This window comes from Cololabis saira, chromosome 20 (genome assembly GCF_033807715.1).
Source record: "Cololabis saira isolate AMF1-May2022 chromosome 20, fColSai1.1, whole genome shotgun sequence".
Taxonomy (NCBI): domain Eukaryota; kingdom Metazoa; phylum Chordata; class Actinopteri; order Beloniformes; family Belonidae; genus Cololabis; species Cololabis saira.
Window position 1 is genome coordinate 35,476,439 of NC_084606.1, and position 12,403 is coordinate 35,488,841.

The window sequence follows — 12,403 nt, forward strand, 5'->3', positions numbered from 1 at the left end:
CGCCCTCGGCCAACTGTCCATCCACCAAACCACATCCCATCATTGCACAGCCATGTATCTTTAATAAATAAATGAATAAGAAACATAAATGAAATACAGTGTGTTTAAATAAAACCTGTGTGTAAATTACACTAATCCTTCACACATTCAAATGTATAACTAATGAATAAAATAAAATGAATAAATAAAAAAAAAATACATCCATCCATCCATCCATTATCTATACCCGCTTTATCCTTTGGAGGGTCATGGGGGTCTGCTGGAGCCTATCCCAGCTATTTTCAGGCGAGAGGCAGGGGTTACACCCTGGACAGGTCACCAGTCCATCACAGGGCCACATATACAGACAAACAACCAACAACAATTCACACCTACGGGCAATTTAGAATCACCAATTAACCTAGCATGCATGTTTTTGGACTGTGGGAGGAAACCGGAGTAACCGGAGGAAACCCACGCAAGCACGGGGAGAACGTGCAAACTCCAACAGTGCTAACCACTAAGCCACCGTGCTGCCTTTTTTTTTTTTTTAAATAAAAAACGTCCGCCTCTCTGGCCAGACGTAGCGCGTGGAAGGATCACGTTATTCCGGCCGGAATTAACCTGTTCCGGGAGGTGGGCGGGGGGCAGGACCTTCTTAAAAAAAAAAAAAACAATTAGGCTTATTCACATAATCTGAATTAAGTGCTCAAACTGTAGCAGATTTTTTAACCTGGCTCTTTCACCCTTTCACAACAGGTGTAAAGTGGTAAAGTGCAATCTAGAACTTGACTTTTCTAGCCTTCTTTGCAGCAAAATCATCGATTACATCATCATACGAAATCTGTTGTGCAACTGTATGACTGATACTGATGATGGCAAGTCCAGAGAGACGCTGCTGTGACATAGTGGACCTAGAGCAGGGGTATTCAACTAGATTCGGCCGGGGGCCACATCTGCAAAAGGACTGTATGGAGAGGGCCACACAATTTGAAAATGTGGGGGTTTTCAAAATGTATTTTGCACTCAAAGACGAAGACTTATGTAAATATAATACATTTGTATTATACATTTGAATATATCTAGTTTACATATGAATTATGTATTAATTGTCTCCAGATTTAGTAATTGTGAATGTTAAATATAATATTCAGATAAAGAAATATTATTTTGAATGCAAGTTCATTTTGAAACCATGCATTGTGCAAACTTAATGAAATTGATATTGACCTACTTTTAATAAAACATGCCATAATGACAAAGCACCACTAAAAAAAAATAAAATAAAAAAAAATAAAAAAATTTCAACAAACACCCCCTTTTTTGAAATATGACCTGGGGCCACATAAAAGCTCCTGGCGGGCCGCATGTGGCCCGCGGGCCGCCAATTGAATATCCCTGACCTAGAGTATGTTTTAATAAGCGTCAGCTTATTGGAAAAACTCCTTTCTGCTTCCGCTACTGTCTGAAGGTCAGACCAAGTCAGACCAAGACCACCGAGTGCAGTCCACAGACTGGGGTAGATTTCTGCAGCTGTTTCTCATAGATGAAAGTAAGCAGCTCAAGCAGAGTCATGGACTTTGATGGGAGGTCAGGGAAGTTCTGCACTGTCTGTTTTTTTGGGTTTCTTTTTTATTTGTGTAAATTGTTTACATAACCCAGTTCATTACATGTGGGTAGATATTATTTTTATGAATGAAATACAATTTATTTGGAAGCAGTTGTGTGAAGTTGGAGACATTTACCGTATTTTCTGGACTATAAGCCGCTACTTTTTTCATAGGTTTTCAACCATGCAGCTTATACAAAGGTGCAGCTATTCTGTGGATTTTTCTTCCACCGCTAGGGGGAGCGCTACCGGAATTAGAATCAAAACAAAGATAAAATAAATGCAAAGAAGAATACGCTACTTCTTCTTTAGCAGATAGAAGTAGGTAGAAGCAGATTTCAAACAGATAAATAGATAAATAAATACCGGTTATTTTCTCTTGGTTCTGTCCCGTTTTAATCAGGAAAGTTGCTGCCGTGTTAAAAGACACTGTTAGGAAAGGATCTATTTAGGTACAAACATGTACATCAATTACAGTTCAAAATCCTTCTGTACATGTAGTAAATATCTAATCTAACAACATAAATATCTGCGGCTTGCATATCTTTTTTTTTAAATAGAGCGGATGCGGCTTATATACAGGTGCGGCTTATAGTCCAGAAAATACGGTAGTTAAAAAGAAACATTCCTATTTTCATTCATAAGCATTTCACGAGAAGAGGTAAACTTGAATGACAACAGCAAATGTTAAAAACAATATGTTGAAGTAAGAAAGAACCAAAGTTTGACACCACAGGTTTTACAACAACAAAAATGGTTTGAGTAGCTCTCGCAATATGAATTTAATGGTTTAATAGTGATTCCACTGATTTCCTTTCTGATTGGATTTTCATTGAGTAAAATTCAGGCTGGTATCGGCGATACAGATTAGATTCCAATACATTCAGAGTCACTTATTTAGCTATTTATTTTAAAGTCAGAAGTATACTGAGATAGTGGCCTCATTCACAATATAGCCGATCCGTTACAACAAGAAAAAACTGTTTGAAAAAGGTGTTTCCATCACTAAAAAATTATCCTAGGGTAAAATAATAAAACCATTAAAACAAATAAGAGGACAATAAAGTATAAGAACTACTATGAAAATGAAAAAAAGTAGTTCCTACCAGCAGCATGTCATTAAGACAAAATCTGAATAGTTTAGTTACTTTCCATCGTATTCCTGTTAACAATGTACATCACCACAGATGACTGAAGTATCAAACGTATCGATATTTTCATTTGAGAATCAATTTTAGAGCATACAGATCTGGTATCGGAACCATCGATATTTCAGTATTGATCACTAGTAATTAATCAATGTTCAAACAAATATATGGTTTCTGGTTCACAAATGAGAGGTTTAATTTACTCTTTGTCATCACAAAGGTATAATTGTAAAACAAACAATTTTCTTTTGTTAAATTTTGATTGATCTACAAAAAAAATAAAACGATGTAAGAATTTGCAAAAGGCATTTTTCTGTCAGTAGTTTCTGTATAATTTTTTTTTTTTTACTTTGTGGACCAAACAGTAAACGTAAATGATAGTTCTATAGAACTGCTGATAGACACTTACTGGGTTAGTTGTGTTTGTCTCTTTCTTCTGCTGCCGTACAAACTCATGAAGTGTAAAAAGATGGCGTTTTCAAAATGTACAGCACTTTAAAGCGTCATTGTGTGCATTTGACGAACAGGTGGAACTTAATGTTTTAAGGGGTTTTGCATGTTGCTTAACAAACATGTGTTTTTCTATACGGTTCACTTCTTTAGGCAAATACATTCATGAGTCTCCAGAGCAGCAAGTGAGGCTGCATGATTCCCATGTCAGTGGTCAAAGATTTGGTTCTCCCTTAAAGGGGACCTATTATGAAAAACATGTTTTTTCTTGTTTTAACATATATAAAGTGGTCTCCCCTCACCCTGCCAGCACAGGGGAGGCAAAATACCATGAATTTCTGCAAGGTCTCTGACCCCCGCCGGACAGAGTCCCCCAGTGTCACGTGGTTTTTTTTGAGCCGATTAGAATCTGCTCCCGTCGTTACGTAACAACAGGAGCAGATTTCCATAGGTTCAGCCTCCGCTGCTGAAACCACGCCCACAACCAGCTCTCTCCGCCGGCTGGAGCCGTCCTTCCTTCAGCCAGTCGGACGCGGCGCCGCGGCGGAGCGGATCCGGGTTAAATCATCCAGGTTCCCGGGTGGTTTGGGAGCTGGGTCCTTGGGGGTCTGTCCCAGGCTGGACCAGCTTCACCCTCCGAGATTTTCAGGCAAATCTGTCGGTTTGATCACCGGTAACCGACGATGCGCCGACGATGCGCTCCGGAGCCGATCTGTGCGCCGCCGTGGGGTTGCAGCGCCCGTCGCGCAGCATCCGCCGGGCATATCCGGCTGAAATTCCGCTGGTCGGTCCCCGGGAGTCCCTGCTACCAGTCCAGGCCGGTTCCTGCGGTCCCGGCCGGTCGGAACCGGTCAGATTCCCCCGTTAAAGTCGCGGTGATGCGCGCTGCTCCTGCAGCGCTGCTCCCGGGCGCCCGGTGTGGCTCCGGGGCAGCGTTCAGCATCCGCCGGGTAGATCCGGCTGAAATAGTGCATAAATGTTATTTATATACAACTCATATTTTATTTTTTTAACAATAAAGTTTCCATTTGTGAAAATTCAGTGTTGTATTTATTTACAGGCTCGGGCTGCTCTGGCGGAGCGAGGTTTATGCTCCTCCCCTGCTACACGTCATTCAGGGAGCCAATCAGCACAGAGCCTCATTATCATACCCCCCCCCTTCCCTAAAAATGAGGCGCAGAGAAAGAGGTTAGAAGCGGTAAAACTAGTGACAGGGCCCACAGGCTGGATTTATGATTTATGTAGAAAAAACAAGCTTTAGATTGTTTTTAAGACATTCAAGGCCTGTTTAAAATATACATTAAATGCCATAATAGGTCACCTTTAAGTGTTGAGTTTCCTTCTTTATCTCTTCCCCAATCATCGGTTAAATCTTTTTTTCTAGAGGATGATTTTGTCATCAAAGAATATAATCAACGCAAAGACAAAAAAAAAAGGCTAATTCTTTAAATGGCTCTAAAGGGGATGTGCTGGTTAAGACAAGGCAAAGGGGAAATATAATAATCGATTCAAGATCAATTTAAAGTAAAGCAGCTAATGCTATTAAAGCTTAACTCATACTTATTCTTAATATTGGGTATGCTGTAACACGACCAAAACACATTCTGTTTGATCTCCCATGTTAAAATAACATTAGTCATTAAGTCCTGTGGTTTTTTCAGATATAATTTTACTTAAATTATGCTTCCATATTCTTTTTCTTTTCTTTTTTTAACATTTACCATAGAATAGAATAGAATAGAATAGTAGACTTTATTGATCTCCCAGAGGAGAAATTCAGTCGTGCAGCAGCCAAAACACACACACGCTTTATACAAAAAATTTAAAATAGAAATAACCAATAAATAGTTAAATAATAAAAAAGAGCAATATAAAAAGTAGAAAGAGTATGTACAAGAGAGAAAAAAAAATAGTACACACCAAAAAAACGGATAATATTTACAACATATTTACAAATATTTTCAAAAATACGTGAGGTTATTGCACTTACAAAGAGAAGATGATAACTGAAGCCCGTAAAGACTTAAGATCTTTGGGTTTTGTCTACTTTTCTTTCTTTCTTTTTTCAGTTTCTCTGAACATCTCACAATCAGACTTGGAGGTTATCCGGCTGGTACGGTTGGAAGCTGTCTTAATGTGAGTATTTGTGTGTAATGTGTGAGAATGACACTGTTTTTATGATTTTGCCTTACATGCCTTCACAATACATTTTAGAAATGTGAGGAAAGGCTATCCAACCCCAGAAGTGGCTACCAGTTTTATTTAACTCTCCAATTATTTTACCTGCTTCTTGTGATTTTTAGCCTTGACAGTTTAAAACATATAACTCAACAATCCCCCCCGCCGCCGCACACACACACACACGCGCACAGACGGGCGCACGCACACTGCGATTCTCACGAGTGCACTGAGGATTCAGGTGAGGAAACGGCTGAGTTACTCCCCTTACATGTGCACTTTATTTGTAATTTATTTTTTGTATCCCCCTGTTTTGATCCCACTTAGGAGAAGGGGATATTTTTGAGCCTTTTATTTTCCTCCATATGAGGTTAGACATAATTACATGGAAAATTTAACTGACCAATGCACTTCTTGTACAATGTTTGTGATGCATATGGCTCATTGTTTTACTTTGAGCTGCTTAAAAAAACAAGGAATCTTAAGTTAGTCTTTACAAGTGTAAAGTTGGGGATTACATTGTGTTTGTATTTATGAAGGAACGTTACATTCAGGTCAAAAGCCTTTTTTGTGGCAAGTTGAATAAACATTGGCAGCATATTTTCCCTTTCTCATGTTGTTAAAGGGATTAAAAAACATAAAAACCTTGAGGTAATTTAGAACAGCACAAAATGTGTGAATAAATTTGCAATTAATATGCGATTAATCGCAGTTAATTACAGAAATCATGGATTAATTGAGATTAAAAATTTTAATCGTTGGCCAGCACTAGTTTTAACACAAAACTTAAGTCAAGTCTGGACTCAGTAGCTCCACTAAATACAAAAAAGGAAGAAAAAAAACTAAGCTTAGTTTCCCATGGAGAAACAACTTAAGCGGAATTGCAGGAAAGCTGAAGGAAAATGGAGACAAACAACTGCCAATAAATGATCAAATTCTAAAAAGACAACTCAAATTCATTTGAAATTAATTTCTGGAAGAAAAAAAAAAGAAAAAACAGTTATTTTCTAATACTGATAATCTAATCAGCCTTGATTTTTAATTAAACACAGACTGTGTATGAATGACCTCTTGCAGAGCCAGAAACACCACCTCACCTGCAATCAATGACTACGTTTACGTGCAGTCAAAATTCAGGTTATTGCTAATTATCCGGTTACTGAAACATTAGGAATAATCTGTTTCCATGCGTGAGCAAACAGGGTTATCCCTGTTTACATGGTAATTAATCATTTGGGATATCTGGATCAAACCAGCGATGCACAGTGAACGTGATGACGCAATTCCCGTCATTTCCGCTTCTTCTTCCTGTATCCAAATTCAAAACAACAACAACAGCAGCAGCACGGCGGATAATCTCACCCGCTGATACCGTTTTTTTGCTCGGTTTCTCTTTAATACTAGAGCTAAATTTTGTCTCTAGTATTAAAAACATTTCTTTTTTGTCACAGTCTGTCAGTGTCTGTGTCTTGTCTATTTGTTTGTGTGTGTTCTGTGGGCGTATAGGCTTGGCTCCAGCTCTCAGCTTGGCACACCTGGTTCCAGTTCCCTCGTCTCCTCACCTGCCTGGCGTCAGCTAATCATCCCCAGTCTACAAATGTTTGGAGATCCTGCGGCGCCGATGCCAGATCGTTTCACAACCCTAGTGTGTGGTAACGCTTCTAGTCTACCTGTCCAGTATATTTCCTAGTTTTGCATTTTTGGAAACTTTAGTTAGTGAGTGCAGATTTTGTGCTCCTCGTGATTTTTGATTTCTGTCCTTCTCATCCTCAGAGAATCTCCGCCAGCCGTTTGCCTTGCCTGCCTACCTGCCACTCAGCCTCAGCCTGCTCATCGGCACACTAGAATCCCGCTGCCCTCCGGATTGCTTTTTTCCTGCATTTTTTAATAAACACCCTTGGACTTTGACTTTGTTGTGTTCTGCTTTTGGGTCCGCCAGTTTAACTAATCGTGACAGAACGATCTGGCCTAATATGGACCCAGCGGAACTTGGTAGGGTGAAGGAGGCCGTTGCTAATCAGGGACAGCTTTTAGGCAACCATGATTCACTGCTTCAAAGACTTGTTGATCAGATGACTGTGATCTCCAACCAGCTTACTGCTCTCACCATTGCATCGCAGGCGCAAGCTCCACCTCCTGAGGCACCTCCACCTGGACCTGCTGCTCCAGCTGCTGCCTCTGTTCCTCATGCAGAGCCACACATCCCCCCACCAGCTAAGTACTCTGGCAATCCTAACACTTGTCGGGACTTTTTAACCAAAGTTCAGCTGAGCTTTGAAGCTCAACCGTCTCGCTATGGTCGTGAGGAAGCTAAGATAGCCTATACTGCTAATCTGCTGGAGGTTATTTCAATGCCCTCCGTGAGCAGCGTTCTCCTGCAGTCCAATCCTTTTCTGCCCTTGTCACTGAACTCAAGCGAGTCTATGACCACCCCATACGAGGACAGCAGGCAATCTCAACAGCTTCTGAGACTTCGCCAGGGCAGGCGCTCAGTAAGAGAATTTGCCTCTGAATTCCGGTCCCTTGCTGTGGAGTCGGGGTGGAATGACCAAGCCCTACTCACAGCTTTTCAAAATGGGCTCAGCCGTGCCATTGGGAGGGAAATTGCGCTTAGACATGGGCAGCTCTCTCTAGATGATGCCATTACAACTGCCATCAACATCTCTGACCAAATGTCCCAGTGGCAAGCCGAGCCTATTCTTCCTAGGTCTTTTCCCAGTAGCAGAAACCCACCAGCTGAGGTCAGACCTCCCGTGTCCCAAGCCTTGACCCCTAGTCCTCCAGATGCGGAGCCCATGCGGGTGGGCCGAGCCCGCCTTACACCAGAAGAGCACACTTGCCGGAGGCGCGCAGGGGTGTGCCTTTACTGTGGCAATCCTGGCCATTTCCTTGCTACCTGTCCCGTGCGGCCAAAAGATTAGGCTCCCCAGTTACAGTGGGGGTTCTGGTGAGCCAGGCTGTCTCTTCCCCCAAACCCTTGTGCAGAATGCAGTTCTCAGCTACTCTTCGTTGGCAATCCCAATCCTTGTCCCTGTTTGCTCTGGTGGATTCAGGCTTCTGGGCGCAGGCTTCTTCTTTGTGAGCAAGAAAGATGGCTCTTTACGTCCCTGTATTGACTACAGAGGTCTCAATAACATCACCGTCCAAAACAAATACCCTTTACCTCTACTTGCCTCTGCCTTCGAGCCCCTACAAGGCGCCACCATTTTCTCCAAATTGGATCTCCGAAATGCTTTCTGTCTGGAAAGCTGGAAAGCTTTCTGTCAAGCCCTTGGAGCTTCTGTCAGCTTAACATCTGGTTATCATCCCCAGTCTAATGGACAAATGGAGCGAGCCAACCAGGACCTGGAAGCTGCGCTCCGTTGTGTTGCCTCCAAGAACCCTTCCTCCTGGAGCACCCACTTGGCCTGGGTTGAGTATGCCCACAACTCCCTGTCCTGTGCGGCCACGGGAATGTCGCCATTCGAGGGGTCCCTGGGTTACCAACCGCCTTTGTTCCCAGCGGAGGACGACGACATCTCCGTTCCCTCTGTCCAGGCTCATATGCGGCGCTGCCGCAAGGTGTGGAAAGATGCTCGTTCGGCAATCCTCGGCCCTGTGGAGCGAAATCGGCGATACGCTGACCGGCGCCGGTCCAGAGCCCCTGTGTACCAACCAGGCCAGCGGGTGTGGCTTTCCTCCAAAGACCTCCCCCTGAAGATGGACTCCAAGAAGCTTTCGCCCCGGTATGTTGGTCCATATGAAAAAATTTCCGTCATCAATCCTTCAGTGGTCAAGCTGAGGTTGCCTCCTCGCTGGAGGGTCCATCCCACCTTCCATGTCTCCCAGTTGAAGCCTGTGTCATCCAGTCCCCTGGCTCGACTTGATGTCCCCCCCCCGCCCCCCCGCGTCATTGATGACCACCCTGCCTATACAGTCCGGCGGCTGCTGGATGTGCGGCGTCGTGGGAGGGGCTTGCAGTACTTGGTGGACTGGGAGGGGTACGGCCCTGAAGAGCGGTGCTGGGTGCCTCGGCGCTTCACCCTGGACCCTTCCCTCGTCTCTGCGTTCCACCGCAGTCACCCGGGCGCGCCTGGTGGGTCGCCTGGAGGCGTCCCTTGAGGGGGGGGCCCTGTCACAGTCTGTCAGTGTCTGTGTCTTGTCTATTTGTTTGTGTGTGTTCTGTGGGCGTATAGGCTTGGCTCCAGCTCTCAGCTTGGCACACCTGGTTCCAGTTCCCTCGTCTCCTCACCTGCCTGGCGTCAGCTAATCATCCCCAGTCTACAAATGTTTGGAGATCCTGCGGCGCCGATGCCAGATCGTTTCACAACCCTAGTGTGTGGTAACGCTTCTAGTCTACCTGTCCAGTATATTTCCTAGTTTTGCATTTTTGGAAACTTTAGTTAGAGAGTGCAGATTTTGTGCTCCTCGTGATTTTTGATTTCTGTCCTTCTCATCCTCAGAGAATCTCCGCCAGCCGTTTGCCTTGCCTGCCTGCCTGCCTACCTGCCACTCAGCCTCAGCCTGCTCATCGGCACACTAGAATCCCGCTGCCCTCCGGATTGCTTTTTTCCTGCATTTTTTAATAAACACCCTTGGACTTTGACTTTGTTGTGTTCTGCTTTTGGGTCCGCCAGTTTAACTAATCGTGACATTTTTAAGGTAAACAGAAGAATACAAATCATTACTTGCTCATTAACCGTGACATTTTTCCATTAATTGTCAATAGACAGCATATATATATATATATATATATATATATATATATATATTAGGGCAGTCAAAGTTAACGCGTTAATAACACGTTAACTTAACGTCCTCTTAACGCCGACAATTTTTTTAAAGCACGATTAACGCGCAGGATAAAAAAAAAGTGCATTATATAATTTCTGGCGGTCGACGGCACCCGTAGCTTGAGGAAAAGTATTGTAGCGACTCTGGGGGGTGGCGTGGGGGGGCTGAGCCACTAGTTCTTTCTTCAGGGGTTCTTATTCAAGTTGTTGGGGAATCAGCCCGGGAAGCGAGAGTTGTAGTCTGCCTTGCTCTTTGTTTATGGCTGTAAACCTGTTCGTTACCTTCAAGGCAATAAATAAACTGGCTAGGGGAAGAGAAGAGCCTGTCTCCGCCTGGTCTGTGAAACGTTACAGTATGGTGGACTACTGCGTGAACTTTTTGAAAAGCGAGGAAAGATGGAGAATGAAAAGGGACTTTTGAACGGCAAGTTGTAATGGAAAATTTTGGTATAACACTGTCTGTTGCCTGTTTTCATTCCTATGCCGAGGTCATGTTCCTTTGACACAGAGCCTGGCACGGTCGCCAGGGTGATGGGTGATGTTTTGTCTTTTCCAGCTCCCAAGTATAAAATAACCAGTCTCTAATCTTCTTCAGCTCACTCCGGACAGACGGTTCATGTGACCGGTTGCTCTGTGTGACTCCATTCAATTGAATGTTGTTCCTCTTTTCATTAAACTTCCGAAAGACAGCTGAGGTATCCTGACATTCTTTTTGAACAACAATTTTTGCCACCACAAAGTTCACGTTCAAAAAGATGCCAGATGGTTCGCTGGACAAGACTAAAGTTATTTGCATGTACTGTCGATTTGAAATGAATTACCATCAAAGTACGTCGAGTCTCAAATACCACTTGCAGCCAAACACACGGTGCAGTAATAGCAACCCCCCCCCTGTCAAAATCAGACAACGCTGGATAGCAGCTTGCAAAAAAGGCGTTTTGATCCCACTTAGAAGGGGATATTTTTTGAGCCTTAGACATAATTACATGGAAAATTGAACTGACCAATGCACTTCTTATACAATGTTTGTGATGCATATGGTTCATTGTTTTACATTGATCTGCTTAAAAAAACAAGGAATCTTAAGTTAGTCTATACAAGTGTAACGTTGGGGACTATATTGTGTTTGTATTTATGAAGGAATGTTACATTCAGGTCAAAAAATACCCAAAGGTAATTTAGAACAGCAAAAATTGTGTGAATAAATGTGTGATTAATATGCGATTAGTCGCGAGTTAACTATGGAAAACATTAAAATTAAAAAAATTAATCGACAGCCCTAATATATATATATATATATATATATATATACACATACGGTATATATACAGTATATATGAGAAGTTGACAGATTCAAGAATGTTTTTATATTTTGTCTTTTTTATGGTTTTCTTTTCTGTCAATGTAACTTTATCCTTATCTTATCTTTCAAACTGTAACTATTTCCTGAACACTCAATATCACAGATGGCCACGACATCAGTGAGCAAATGGAGTGGAAAGTGCCGATACTTTTTGTTGGAGCAGAAATGTTGGCAAGAAGGAATAATTGGAGAGAATTGGAGAAAAAAATAGCTGAAATGAAGTAGTTCATAATCTTTTGATTGATTGAATTGTTTATTTCGAACACATAAGGGGAAACATATAACATTTTAAAACAAATTCAAAACATACAGAAAAAAAGCAACAACAACAAAAACGTAATACAAACAGGGAAAACACTATAGTTAAACTTTAGTTATAGCATTTAACTGAATTCCCAACCAGACAACAAATATAGTCAATTAAATATATAGTATATGCTGGTCAAACAGTAATACAAAGAATGTTTGTTATTTCCAGTGGTGTAAAGTAACAAAGTACAAGTACTTCGTTATTGTACTTAAGTAAGATTTTTGAGAATTTGTACTTTTATTGATACTTTCATTTTTCTGTACTTTTACTTTTACTTCGTTACATTTTCAAGGAAAAAATCTTACTTTTAATCCGCTATATTTAAAATTGGACACGTCGTTACTCGCTACAAATTAAAGAACAGCACAGCGGGGGCTGATTTATGGTTCCGCGTTACACCGGCGCAGAGCTACGGCGTAAGGTACGCGGCGACGCGCACCCTACACCGTAGCCTACGGCGTAAGTTGTGCGTCGATTTAACGTGGAATCATAAGGCGGACGGGAAGGAAGGGGGGCGCGTGAATATACCGAGAAGGAGCCGCAGCTCCCGGGAGAGTTGCGCCGCAGAGGCGGGCCGGAAGGCCGGAGGAACCG